This window comes from Amaranthus tricolor, chromosome 15, assembly GCF_026212465.1.
Source record: "Amaranthus tricolor cultivar Red isolate AtriRed21 chromosome 15, ASM2621246v1, whole genome shotgun sequence".
In the NCBI taxonomy this organism is placed as follows: Eukaryota; Viridiplantae; Streptophyta; class Magnoliopsida; order Caryophyllales; family Amaranthaceae; genus Amaranthus; species Amaranthus tricolor.
In genome coordinates, this window is record NC_080061.1 from 10,266,328 (window position 1) to 10,282,117 (window position 15,790).

A 15,790-nucleotide genomic window follows, 5' to 3' on the forward strand; every position below is an offset into this window, starting at 1 on the left:
TGAGGTTTACAGTACAATTTTATTTCGAGATTTTGAAAAGGAGTTCAAGACAGCTATATCATGTTTTGTGTCGGAGGTTACACAACACAACCCTTGTATCAAAGACAATGACAAGCATAAGAGGTTATTGTCATTACAGTGGAGGCACGACATGGGGCATAAAATGTACAATTTAGTTTTGAAAGCACAACATAATTATGATGCTCAGAGGATTTTTGAGGATCTATATCATAAAGCATACAAAGAGCTTCAAAAGTTTCAAGAAAAATCAGTGCAAGAACAGCCATCAAAATTGTTTGTGTCAAGTACAAAATTCGTGGTGCTAGACCCGGATAAATCTGTAACTGAGGGACGTAAAAAGAGGATAAAAGGTCATTTTGAGAAAAAAAAAATGAATATAAAAAATAAAGAGTTCGGTTCTACAACCCCAAACAAACACATTATATAGTGTACATTGTAAATATTCAAACTTTAATGGTTTAACATTTTTAGACTATTATTCTTATATAATAGCAATTATAGAGTATTATAATACCAATCGTATTGCATTATAACACCAATCATATAACATTGTAATCCCGACTAAACTATTATATAACCATAAATAAAATATTTTATAACCCAACATAAATGATGTTATAACCCCGATCAAAATATTTATAATCTCAACTAAACTACATTAAAAACCCAACTAAATAATGTTATCTTCTAAACTATAATATTTTATAAACCCAACTAACTTATCTTATAACCTAAACTAAACTATTGTATAATACCAATCATATAGCATTATAACACCAACCATACATGTTATGACCTCAGCTAAATTATGTTATATAACATTAAATAAAATATGTTATAGCCCCAATTAAGCTATTGCATAACCACAAATAAAACATGTTATAACTCAGAATAAATGACGATATAAAACCCAATTAAAATATTATATATACACACAACAGTTTAGATTGTTAGAAGCATACAATTAAAATAATTGTTCACACACCCAATTAAAAATTTAATGTTTGATCAATAACAACTACCTAATCTTTTTCGTTGGGACACTTTGTTTTTCTTGTCACTTTGGAACACCTTGTTTTGGCGCTGTCTTTGGAGCATTTTACTTTAGCGCTCTCTTCTTTTTTTATCTTTCACCACAGTTGGTGTCCTCTCAACAATGATTGTTGGCATTCTTTTTGGTTTGTTATCTGCAAATATATTCGCCAAAGTGATCAATTTGCCCTTGTAACGGACCGGTTTAAGTGACTCGGAAATTCATATGAAAAATACGATTTTTGGTACACTCTTTAGACTCTAGTGAAAAGTCTTCTTTAGAATCGTCAATGTTCCGTCGATAAAGAAATATAATTAAAACAAAAAACAGTACCAACATGAAAGAAATAAGTCGACGGAAATTCTTACGTACAACTCGAGAGCCTAAAGGCCTCTAGATAAACTAAACAAAATAGGCGAAAACGAAAAGAAAGCAACACCATCTCTTATCACATAATTCGGAGTTATTTATACTCATAATCTAATTACAAAACAAAGAAGCATAGTCTTCATGATTACGGGTTCTAAGTCGAGACCTCACTCCAGTCCCCACCTACAATCAACCTACTAGTCGGCGTGTGACAACACGTAGTAGGTTCCAAAGAACAATCCAATACACGTCAGAGACTTAATACAAATGTCAACTAGATTGAATACAAGCAATGTGTTTATCCTAGCATGCATAGGCTCTAATACATTCATTATTAGATATTTCCAACTTGTAAAGTAGCCCATCTTGTTCGGGTCGTTCAAGTATAAATCCAATCCTTTTGGAGGAATACACTTGGGAGAGCTAATCCCAAGACAACCACTGACCTAAGACGTTGTCCGTCCTGTTCGGGTGGTCAAAGGCAAAAGTATGCATACCCCCATGGTGACCATAATGATCCAAAATTGCCATGGGAACAATAATTGTAATAATCCAAACCAAAATGCTAACCCCTTTGGGTAACATAATACAGCCAAAACGTTAACCCCTTTGGGTAACAAACCACATAAAAAGTATGGTCTAAGCGTGTACCTTTAAGCGCTGTCAACAAACGAAGTCTAATCACGATAGAAATTTCGCCCTCTTATGAATCGAGGTCCTAAATAACACACACACAAAACGATCACGTATTAGATAGTGTTTACACATTTAATCCACTCTATACTACTAAGATATTACTAAGACTTGATAATTTTAAATGTTTTCATCCAATACCCAATAGTTCCAAACTTTAAATTTTAACCAGAAATTCAAACGGACAATTCGGAAAGTTTAAAAAATTCAAATGGAAAATCCGACTTTGCCACAACGTCCAGAACGCGTCAATTACCTTGGGTACCAAATTTCATAATTTCTAACATCCAATTACTATTTTTAATTATTTTAAGCGTTTAACAGATTTTTAACGCATCGGTACATAAAACAACAACGGAACACGACTAACGTTTCCGGATCGGCACCATTACCGAGGCAGAAACTGTTGCTGCCCCAAAAAGTAATTCTTATTATTTTATTATTATTATTATTTTTATATATACATTATTCAAATTATTAACCCTTTAAATCTCATGACCAAAATAATTCTAACAAGGCCACATTCACAACTACTAAGATAAAACAAACAAGACCTATTTTTCTATCACACAACCACTTAACATTTCCACACATATATTAATACACAAAACCCCATCAACAAAGCATATAAGTCATCAAATAAAAAGAATCATGCCCTTCCACAAAATCCTTCAAGAAACTTAAAATCTCATAAATTATGATAATTAAATTAAATACTTAATTCTCTTAACAAATTAAAATTTAGTAGAGAATCCTAAAACCAAATCACCCTTTTAAACCAAGACATATATATAAACACAATCCTTCAAGAAAATAAAATTTTGTTAAAGGATTTATAAATTCTTGGATGACTACATTACTTGATCCATACCATTTAAATTTCTTCTAATAAATTGAAATTTTGTTAGACTAATGTAAATCATAAAAGAAATTTATTTAAATATCAATATAAACTTAATTCTTATAACAAATTTAAACTTTGTTAAAGAATATAAATCAAGAAGGGTTTTTTTTTTGTTTTTTTATAAAAGAAACATAACTTAATCCTTTTAACAAATTAAAGTTTATTAAAAGATTATTAGAGAAAATTACATATATAAAAGAAAAAATACTCAATCTTCCTAAAAGTCATAGGATATCATCATACATAAAATATAATTCATCTTAGAAATCTTGTATATAAAATCTATAATTAATAATTCAACTAAACTTACCCCTTTGATCAAAAGATTGGATGGAACAACAATTTTTTTTTTTTCTTTGAAGTGAGCCGAAACAAGTGGGAAAAAGGGAGAATTTTTCTGAATTTTTGTGTTCACTTGAAAAGCTAGAATGGTGAGGAATTCAAATGAAGCTTAAGGATTAATAGGCAATTAAAACAATGATTTTAATGTGCCATAATACACACTTATGAGAGGAATTACAAGACTCCTCACCTACTCCAAGACAACCGGCCACCTCTTTCCTCTTCCCCTAATTTTTTAATTAATTAATTAATTAAGTAATTATTATATTATTGTTAAAACAGAAAACAAACGCCACGCGATAACATCGTACGCGATAAAACTCGTTACCGTTAAAATTTAACTTACTTTATTTCTTATATTTATCTATGTAAATAATATAATTTAATAATACTTATTTATTTTATTTTATTATATTTTCTTTTTAAACCCGATAAATTACGGGGTGTTACAGCCCTGATCCTAATTTAAATCGCTTAAGAGAATTCTCATTCATATTGTTGCCCTATAAAGCCTCCTGTCTGCAAGCTGATACACCAATGTAAGTTAATAATAGATTGATGAAATGCATTCCAAATTCATAGTCAATTTATATTAACAACTAATATTATATTAAATACAAGTTGGTAAACCTATTAAAGATGACTAACCTCATAAAGAGGGTCAATGTTCAATGTCCCCTGGTACTGTTCCATGAAGTATGACATGTAGTTGCCAAAATCTACACTGTCATCGTTCACAGTCTAGTCAAACTTTAAGTCCCTAATTTCAAAATCAACACAGATTTTTGTTTCATCAAAATATATATATATATATATATATATATATATATATATATATATATATATATATATATATATAAATATATAAATATATATATATATATATATATATATATACACACACACACACGTGTGTGTGTATATATATATATATATATATATATATATATATATATATAAATATATATATATATATATATATATATATATATATATATATAAATATACATATATATATATATATATATATATATATATATATACATATATACATATATATATATATATATACATATATACATATATATATATATATATATATATATACATATATACATATTTATATATATATATAGACACACACGTATATAAATCGGATACCGGATACCCGGATTGTTAAAAAACATGACCTGTATCTGACCCGATTACCCGATTTAAAACCTAGTACCCGACCCGGATTACCTGGAATTTGTTAAATGGGTAAATTATCCGGTTTTTTAATTCGGATACCGAATTATTCGGGTCGGGTTTTTAAAATCAGATATTTTTAAACACCCCTGGTATACAACATATTGCAATTCTTAAAGTCTGCAGGGCAATAACTTCTACCCAATGTTTCCATCCACCAACAGCTTGAGTCCTCTTATCCTCATGGGTTGTGTTCTTAATATTCTTGTTGAGGAAGTTAGTGCGCCAGAACTAATTCAAAACAAAAATATACTCTAAGCCATTATAGAATTTGGTAGCAACTTGATTTTGCTCCAAAGCATTCAAATACATCGCCCAACAATCATGAATAATTGTGGCAATTTCTGTTTGGTTGGACATAGTTTAGGCATCCGTTCGATCTCGAAAAATGAGTGTTTTATATGTACATAATATCTCATTGTGTCAAAAATAATATTAGTATAATAAAATGTTAATGAAATCACTTTTCAATATAAGTTTGGAATTATAATAGTAGACCGTAATTTTTATTTTTTTATTTAAATAAATATAGACGACGGTGGCTTGGAAGCTATTTGGTCGCCACCACTTTTTCAATTTGAATTTAAAAAGATGGCAATGTGTTTTTCATCGCCGTATTATCGCCATATTTTTTATAAATAAAATGCAGGATTGTTGTGTATTGTTATATTTTATTTTTATTGTCTTTAATTTGATTTATTTTTATTATTTAATTAGTACATATTTTATTTCGTTTGTTATTTACTTGAGTTTTTTATATTTTTTTATTATTTTATATCTTATTTATATTGTCATTAATTTTCCTTAACAATTGTTATTAGAATAATTATATTATTATCATATATTGTTATTTTCATGAATTGTTTTGTATATTTTTATTGTCATTAACTTGCTTTACTAATCAGTTGAATAATTATATAATTATATTATTTTCATGAGAGAGTTGAAAGAGTTTTTTGATTTTGCTCGTATACAAAGCATGAGTTTTAAGATTAGATGTCATTGTAAAAAGTGTAAAAATTGTTGTTATAAGGAACTAGATGAAATAAGAGAACATCTAATGAGAAGGGGGTTTATTATATATTTTTTTGTATTTTTTCAATGTTCTTGATGATTATGATGATAAATTATGGTTGAAAGTTTTTTTTATCTTTTTTTTATATTTTCGAATTATGGTATATATTTTGAGCAGCTTAATATTATTTTGTTTAATATTATTTTTATGCCCAGTTTTTTATTCATGATGTTTTTTTTATTAATTCCGAATTATGGTATCATTTGAGCATGTTTATTGTTAATTTTTTGCCTAGATTTTGTTTTATGTTATTTTCGACATATTTTTATGTTTTTTTTATGTATTTTTGAATAATGGCATTTTTGAAACATGTTTAGTGCTATGATTTTCCAGTTTTTTCTTTTTTCCATATTTAGTTTTAAATCATTGTTTTTAATATTTCAAGAACAATCAAAATGTCAAAGACCCACAGCATACGAAATATTTACAAGAAGCACGGCAAATGGAGTTCGATAATCAATTATAGGAAGCGGTGCGAATGGAAAATGTTCAAGACTGCCTATGAATGATTAAATATATGTACTTTTTGTGACTTTGTAAATAAACTTTAATTTTATATATATTATATATTTCAGCACTTTATTTTTATTTATTTGTTTTATGTGTGTATATATATTTATCTTAATATTACAAAAAATATAAAATATATAAATATAATTGATAATATATAAATGTGTATATATATATATATATATATTAATTAATTAAATAGGCGACAGCCTGGCGACGGAAAGCTGGTCGCCATCAAGAGGTAGGAAAATGGGGTCGCCAGGCTGGCGACGAAACAGCTACGAAATGTGTTCGCCAACTGCGCGACCAAGTAGCTAGGAAAATGGGGTCGCCAGGCTGGCGATGAAATAGCTACCAAAATTTGGTCGCCAACTAGTCGCCAACTGTTTAAAAAAAAGGCGAGGAGAAGGCGACCACTTTTAGATTAGCGACGAAAGATATAGCGACCACCTTGGATCCCGTCGCCCGGCCGTCGCCCCGCCTACTTTTTGACCGTTTAGCTATCAAATAGCGACGAAAAGCGTTGTCGCCAATTCGATAGTTATTTGTAGTGAGAGCTGTGTGAATCAGAGTTTCAATAAATGAAACATTGGGTGGGTTGGTTGGCATAGATGGTGGATTGTTCAAATCAACGATGTGGGTTGGGGTTGATGCTTCATTGAAACATTTTTGGCGGCAAGCTGGGAATAAGATTATTCTTGTTTATTAAAATCTTATAGAATACAACAATGGACGCCAGCCAATCATTATTCTGCCATATTTGTTAATTCTGCAACACAACTTCGTCACTGGTAACAGCTTCGTCTCCTCTCCCAGCCCTTAAATTGTATGCAGCTACTCTCTGACAGTAGTCATGTGTTATAACTTCCAAATCTCTTTTGAAAACAACCTCGGCCATCTTTAGATCCTGGGTCAATAGAACTCTAATACATTATAATACCAATTTAAAAGAAAATATAATACCAACTAAAAACATTTATAATACAAAATCAAGTCTAATATAATACTAAATGTAAACCAGTGTAATATCAATTATAAGGTAATATATTTGCAAATCTAATCGATTATAATGCCAACTTAAAGACATTATAATATCTACTATAAAATATTATAATACCAATTAAAAAAGCAATTATAATACCAATGTTAATATATAATACCCAATGTAAACCAGTAAATAAAGTAGCAATCATGGAGAAAATAATACCAACTTAAAGACATTATAATACCAACTATAGACTATTGTAATACCAATTATAGACTATTATGATACCAAATATAAACAAGTGTAATACCAATTTCAATGAAATATATTTACACCAATTTTAAGACAATATAATGCACAATTTCAAAAAGTTAAATTGATTTTGTAACTTACATTGTATCCTTTGCAAGCAAGCTCTATGTTCGTTGCCAATCTTTCGTCAAAAGAATAAGTAAACAATCTCTCTTGTGTTTGATGATCCATATGAACCTTATCATTGGGGTCATCAGTATGTATAGAGGGATCATCAAACAAAATAGTTGGTTCATCAGCCGGTTGATCCTTTTCAACCTCATTAATAAGTTCTTCAAGAAAATAAACACCTTTTCTACAACAGTTAATACATTGACTGGTGATAGCCTGATAGGAAATCCTTATGAAACGATAATACCTCTACATCCAAACCCCCTTGACCTCTCCAAGTCAAACCTCTGTTTGAGCTGATCATCAAACATATGCTTAATTAAGTGGAGGGAATTGGGGTACTGTTTTCCTTGATGAGGGAACCAATAACAGTAACAAATAAACAAAATTAAAACACAACCATTAACAAACTTGGCTGATCGTTCTACCGCTTCACACAAATTGTCTAAAATAGAAGAATACCAATCAAACTTCTTTATTGCTGAGGCATCAACAATACAAGGATGTATATACCTCTTCAATTTAAAATTTGGTGGGGGGGGGGGGGGGGGGCAACAAAATAGCCACTGAGTACAAAACAAATAGTTTACAAATCATCGCCGCCTTCGGGGAACTTGTAAAATGAAGGAATCTCCTTCGCCTAAACTGACTCAGGCTTAGGGAAGCCAAACTTCCCTAGCCAGGTATCAACGTCGTTATCAACTCTCTTTGATCGAGTAGTTAGCTGTTTAGAGGGGTTCAAAGGAAACCCAAAATTGTCATAAATATCATCAGTCGTGATGTTGTAGTTTGGCTGATTTGGCAGACACTGAATGCGGTTAACTGCGTCAAAATGGGCCACCAGGAAAGCAATTATACCGGCGGGAAACTTAAAAGGCTTCATTCTAAGCAGTCCTCTGAAGCCAATGTCATGAACGTCCTCCACCTGCCTAGCGGTGAGCTTCACTTGCTCTTTGCCATTTATGAGAATTAAATGGGGTTTGTAGTTGATATAAATGTTTTTATCAACACTGAAAAAAAAATAGTTGCAAATATATTTAAACACAAAATATAAAACTATGTAATAGCTAAATATTAGCAATGATATAACCACAATTAAATAATGCTATATATCCAATTAAATAATGCAATAATCCCAAATATAAAACACCGAAATCCCAACAGCAGAATATTATAATCCCATTCAAACAGAATATTACCTCAATTGTACATTATTATAATTCCAACTACATATTATTATAACACCAAATAATTAATAATATAGCCCCGAATAAATAAAGGGTTATTATACCAATCCAATAATATTATAACCACAAAAGTATCACTATAACTCCAACTACACAACATTATAATCCCAACTACACACCATTATAATATCAAATCAAACACAGAATATTACCTCAACTGTATACTATTATAACCACAAAACAAGACCACTATAATCCCAACTACATAATATTATAATCTCATACACAATCTTAACCTAGTAATGTTATCACCTCTAACTATACGTTGTTATAATTCCAATTACAAAAAAGTATAACACCAAATAAATAATGCTATAAACCCAAATAAAAAAGTTTAACACAGTTATAACCACAAATACAAACTATTATAAACCAAAATACACAATATTATTAACACAATTATAACACGTCATAACCACAATCAACAAAATCAAATTGTTGCTTTATAATGCCTAACTAAACAATTTTATAAGCTCAACCATACATTATTATAATTCTAATTACTATAGAACATAATCCTGAATATAAATTTAACAATACTTAGTATTTCTAACAAACACAACAACATTATAATCCCAAATAAGTAACGCAATAATTCAAAAGGAGTCATGCAATAATCATAAATTAGGTCAAAAAGATGGACTTACATTCCCTCATCAGTCTTAATCTTTACCAACGACGTTTGTAGTCTAGGAGTCTTTGTTTGGGTACTTTATTAGCCACCTCAGACTTTTGAGGGTTGTCATTTTGATCCTTAGAAGAAACCTTTTTGTTCTCCTTTGAGAATAAAGAAGCTAACACAATATCGTCACTTATCTTTTCCATTTTTGAAACCCTAAATCAAGAACAAGTAAAATCGAAAATCAAACAAATTTAACCCCAAAAAAACAAAAATGAAAGCTTTAAAAACAAAAATGGTGAAGATGAAGAATGAATACATACCTTTGATGAAATCGCAAATGTTGAAGAAGAAAATTATAGAATGAACAACGACAATGAGGGACATAAACACACCGAAATGGAACCTTGAGAATCGCAGATGGAGATTGAAAGAAACGAGTTTGAGAGAGAAAGTTGTTTAGGAAGATGAATGATTTTGTCAGGAAAGAGTAAAAGAAAAACCACAAATGAAAGCTGAAAAGTTAAGAGAGGGGTGATCTCTGTTACGCGCTTGTTTAGAATAGTTTGATTATTTTTTTAAGGGAAATTATCAATAGTACCCCTAAGTTTTTCGCACTTTATCAATGATACCCCTAAATTTTTTCGATTATCAATGGTATCCTCGTGTTATTAAGTGTCTTACAATCGTAATTTTTTCGAATTTTTTTCCGTTCAAAATTGTTCAAAACCGTTAACTTTTTCTTTTTTTTTTATTATTCAATTTAAAAATAAAAAAAGAAAAAGAAAAATTTAACGGTTTTGGATGAAAAAAATTAAAAAAGATTACGGTTGTAAGACGTTCAATAACACGAGAGTACCATTGATAATTGAAAAACTTAGGGATACCATTGATAAAGTGCAAAAACTTAAGGTATCATTGATAATTTCCTTTTTTTAAATTTAAAAATTTGCACCGACCCATACTTGAGAAGTCTCTTGTAGAGACGGTCTCAAGTAAGAATTTGTGCTAATCAGCTAGTGAGAGACTATCTCTTTAAGAGACGTATCTCAAGCCCAACTCATTAAAGATTAATGCTTACTTACTGTATTCTTAATGTCTATTCACATTATACTTAATGCTTATTTACCGTATCCTCAATACCTACTTTCATATCTTAAATGTCTACTTACATAATTTTTAATGCATACTTACAATATTTTAAAAAATATATTGAATTGACCAAATTAAAAATGATTTCTCAAAGAGATCGTTTCTCATAAAAATTTGTGTAATTTCTTTGCCTTATTTGTTTAAATTGAACCCTCATCACGGGACATCATATTGAAAAAGTTGTTTCAACTAACACTAACTTTAATTTTGCGGTTTCTAAGGGTGGTAATGGGTCATAATGTAGTGATATTTTGAAACGCCACATATTATTTTTAGACTAAACAAACATTGTTAATTAGCACATCAACATTAGCCATTTGATTAGTTATTTGTTTCAAACGATTACATTTGGCTGAGGTGTTGCAAAAGTTTATCATTTTGCAACAGGTAAATTGATTTTTGAGATGAATAAGGTAAATCTATTGTAGAACAACAACATCAAGACAATTCTAAAATTGTTTAAAAGCGTTAATTTTTTATTTTATTTTATTTTATTTTGTTGAGAAAAGTGGCGATATAATACACACACTTTCTCCCTTTGTGTTGTTAGATGAGCAAAAATAACCAATCCAATCAAACAAACAATAATAATCCCACAATCAAGCACAATCAAGTAAAAATGCGAATATAAAGCACACACACGATATTTACGTGGAAAACCCAATGCGGGAAAAAACCACGGGACCGCAAGTGGTACCACACTCTTCCACTAATCACCAATAAAATTAATGGGTACAACCAAAATCCTCTCTAGACAATACTAGAGGTAATACAAACATCAAACAACCCTAAAACATCACTTAAAAGTGGTATAATAACAATTAGGGTAAAATTAGGGCAAAATACAAATTACCCACTTACAATGCACAAAACGACAATCCAACCGTTGAATATGTAGGTTGGGTAGACAGGAACACCATGTCAAAATTTGACAAAAAACGGAGTACGAATGGCCTTCGATCGGATCGCCGAAAAACTCGCGTCACACCTTTTTCTTTCTCTGCCGCAGTTTTTGATTTGTGCGTGTATATGTGTTTTAATTGCAATGCCAATATGCTGCTGCCCTATTATTGGTATTTATAGTTTTCCACTTTTTTTTTTCTTTTAATTAATAAATAATATTATAATTATTAGCCTATTATTATTAAGCCAATAATTAATATATTAATTGGGCCTTCCTCCAAGTGGGAGGGAATAACCCAACAAATCTCCCCCTCACTCCAACTTGGGGGGTATGACAAGTCCCGCTTTCAAACGACACACCTCTAACTTGTTTCTTGGAAGGATCTTCGTCAACATATCCGATCCATTTTCATGAGTACTGATATTCACAAGCTCAAATATTTTTTCTTCTATCTGATCTCGAATCCAATGATACCTCCTTCGTCTATGTTTCGTTCGACCATGATAGGTAGCATTTTTAGCTAGGTGAATGGCACTCTGACAATCACAATGTAACAAATAATCGTCTTGCTCCAAACCCAACTCCTCAAGGAAGTCCCTCATCCACACTAACTCTTTACCAGCTTCAACAGCTGCCGCATACTCTGACTCAGTAGTCGATAGAGCAACACATTTTTTCAATTTAGATTGCCAAGAAACAGCTCCCCCTGCAAACGTCATCATGTAACCAGAAGTAAACTTACTAGAATCAATATCACCCGACATATCAGCATCTGTGTAACCATCCAACACAGGTTCGCCAGGACCAAAACATAAACTTACTCTAGAAGTACCGCTGAGATACCTTAGAATCCACTTAACTGCTGCCCAATGCTCCTTTTCAGGATTAGACATAAACCTGCTAACTACCCCAACAGCATGAGCTATATCAGGCCTAGTACATACCATAGTATACATCAAACTACCTACAGCGGATGAATAAGGCACATTTTTCATCTTCTTCTTATCTTCATCTGTTGTAGGACATTGTTTGGAACTCAGTTTCATATGCACTGGCAGTGGAGAACACACAGGCTTAGCATTGTTCATATTGAACCTTTTCAGCACCTTTTCAATGTATTTCTCTTGTGATATCCACAATTTCTTATTTTTCCTATCACGAGAAATACGCATGCCTAAAATTTGTTTTGCAGGGCCAAGGTCCTTCATAGCAAAGGACTTGCTCAAACTAGCCTTTAAGTCAACAATCTTATTGGAATCACGACCAACAATCAACATATCATCAACATATAACAAGAGAATGAGAAAGTCACCTTCAGCAAAATTCTTCACAAACACGCAATGATCAGCATATGTCTTGTGGAAGTCATTATCAGCCATGAATGACTCAAATTTCTTGTACCATTGCCGAGGCGCTTGCTTAAGACCATACAAACTCTTCTTTAAGCGACACACAAGTTTCTCCTTTCCCTTGACCTCGAAGCCTTCAGGTTGCTCCATGTAAATTTCCTCCTTTAGGTCACCATGGAGGAAAGCAGTCTTCACATCAAGTTGCTTAATCTCCAAATTCATGCTGGCAGCCAAACTAAGTACAACTCTGATTGAAGACATCTTCACCACTGGAGAGAAAATTTCATCAAAATCAATCCCCTTCTTCTGTTCATAGCCTCGCACAACAATCCTAGCCTTGAACCTAGGTGGTTGACCATCTTCTCCGTGCTTCAACTTAAACACCCATTTATTCTTGAGTGCTCGTTTGCCGTTAGGCAACTTTACCAGACCATAAGTGTGATTCTCATGCAAGGAATTCATCTCATCTTGCATGGCATTATACCACTCCTTACTTTTCTCATGTGACATAGCCTCTTGAAAGTCTTCTGGCTCTCCCCCATCAGTTAGTAACACAAACTCTGTAGTAGGATACCTCATAGAAGGACGTGGTCCTCTAGTAGATCTTCTCACATCATCAGGCTGTGGTTGCGGTTCAACAACTGGAGGCTCAACTTCAGGTTGATCATCATGACCATCATCACCAATATTGTCATCATCATCCTGAATATCTCCCCCTTCAACTCTAGGAGTCATCTGCGGTAAGACTGGATCAAAATTGATTGGAGTATGAGAGGATGTTTGTTGCTTTGGCTTTTCAATATCTTCAATAGTCTGATCTTCAAAGAACACAACATCTCTACTTCTGAGAACTTTCCTATCTACTGGATCCCATAACTTGTACCCAAGAGCATCTTCAGAGTACCCCAAAAATATACACTGCTTTGTCTTCTTATTTAACTTGGATCTCTCATCTCTAGGAATGTGAACAAAAGCACGACATCCAAATACCCTCAAGTGCTTGTAGGAGACATCTTTACCGGTCCAAACTTTCTGAGGAACATCACCATCAAGAGGATTTGAAGGTGAAAGGTTAATCAAGTACACAGCTGTAACCAATGCCTCTGCCCAGAAAGACTTGGACAACTTTGCATGAGAGAGCATACATCGGATTCTTTCTTCAATTGTTCTGTTCATCCTCTCTGCAACTCCGTTCAATTGAGGTGTCTTTGGAACTGTTTTCTCAAGCTTGATGCCTTGACCCTTGCAGTAGCTTTCAAATGGGCCTCTGTACTCACCACCATTATCAGCTCTCACGACCTTGAGCTTTCTACCAGTTTCTCGCTCAACTCTAGCCTGAAACTCTTTGAAAGCAGAAAGTACCTGATCCTTGGTTTTCAACACAGTAACCCACACTTTTCGAGAATAATCATCAATAAAAGAAACAAAGTAAAGAGCACCACTATGGGATTTAGCATCCATAGAACATACATCAGTGTGGACAAGATCAAGAGGATACTTTCTCCTAGATGGGGGGCGAGAATGAAAAGCAACCCTATGTTGTTTACCAGCTAAACAATCAAAACAGGATCTAAGGGACATACCTGAGACATCAGGGAGATATTGCTTCTCAGAGAGCATCTGCATACCTTTCTCACTCATATGGCCAAGTCTCTTATGCCATAACTCACTAGAACATTCATCTGCAACATTTACCTCACCCGCGCAAACCTTCGCTTGCATCATATAAAGAGAACCTTGCTTCTTACCTCGGGCTGCTATGAGATTCCCCTTGCAGAGCTTCCACTTACCATCATTGAAGTGGCTGAAGTAACCCTCTTCATCAAGTCTACCCATAGAAATGAGATTCAATCTGATATCAGGAACGTGTCTAACATTTCTCAAAATCAGCTTACAACCGGTGGAACTCTCCAAGTAAATAGTGCCTTTGCCGACAACCTTGGATGACCCATCATTCCCCATTATAACACTACCAAAATCACCACTAGTGTAGGACGAGAAATAGTCTTGATGCGAAGTAAGATGATACGAAGCACCCGAATCAATCACCCAATTGCAGTCATCACCAGCTACATTCAAACACTCTTTATCACCAATGAAGAGCAAATCATCATCACTGATTGCTAGAGCTGTAGTATTTTTCTCTTCAGACTTCGACTCAGATGAATCACCCTTTCTATCTTTTGACTTGTCTCTTTTCATCTTTCTGCAGAACCTCTTAATATGTCCCGGCTTGTCGCAGTAATGACAAATAATTCTACCCTTGGATTTAGACTTGTCTCTGGAATTGTCTCTACCTCGAGAAGGTCGATTTTTGCTTCTTCCCCTATTAGACTCTTGTGCAACATAATGAGCTTCAGAATGATTGGAGGAACCCATCTCCTTTCTCCTAGTCTCTTCATTCAGTAGACTAGCTTTGACACTCTCCATTGTCAACTTACCATCAGGAGTAGAATTGCTAAGTGATACAAATAGTGTGTCCCAACTCTCTGGCAATGAGGAAAGTAGTAATAGTGCCTGCAACTCATCATCTAAGGACATTTTCACTGCAGACAATTGATTAATCAAACCTTGAAAATCATTTAAATGTACTACCATGCTATTACCATCGTGAAATTCTAACTTTACCAATTTTCTCATCAATGACGCTTTACTTAAGGTGTTCTTCCTCTCATACATAGCCTCAAGTTTCATCCACAATTCATAAGCATTCGTGTCATTGGAAATATGTTGGAGCACACTAACATCGACAAATTGTCTAATGGTTCCTACCGCTTTCCGATTCAAAATTTTCCATTTACTTCTATCTTGACCAGTGGGCATAGACTCATTTAAGATTGGTTCATACAAATCTTTCACATAAAGAATATCTTCCATCTTAGTTTTCCACACAGCGTAATTGGCAGAGTCCAAATA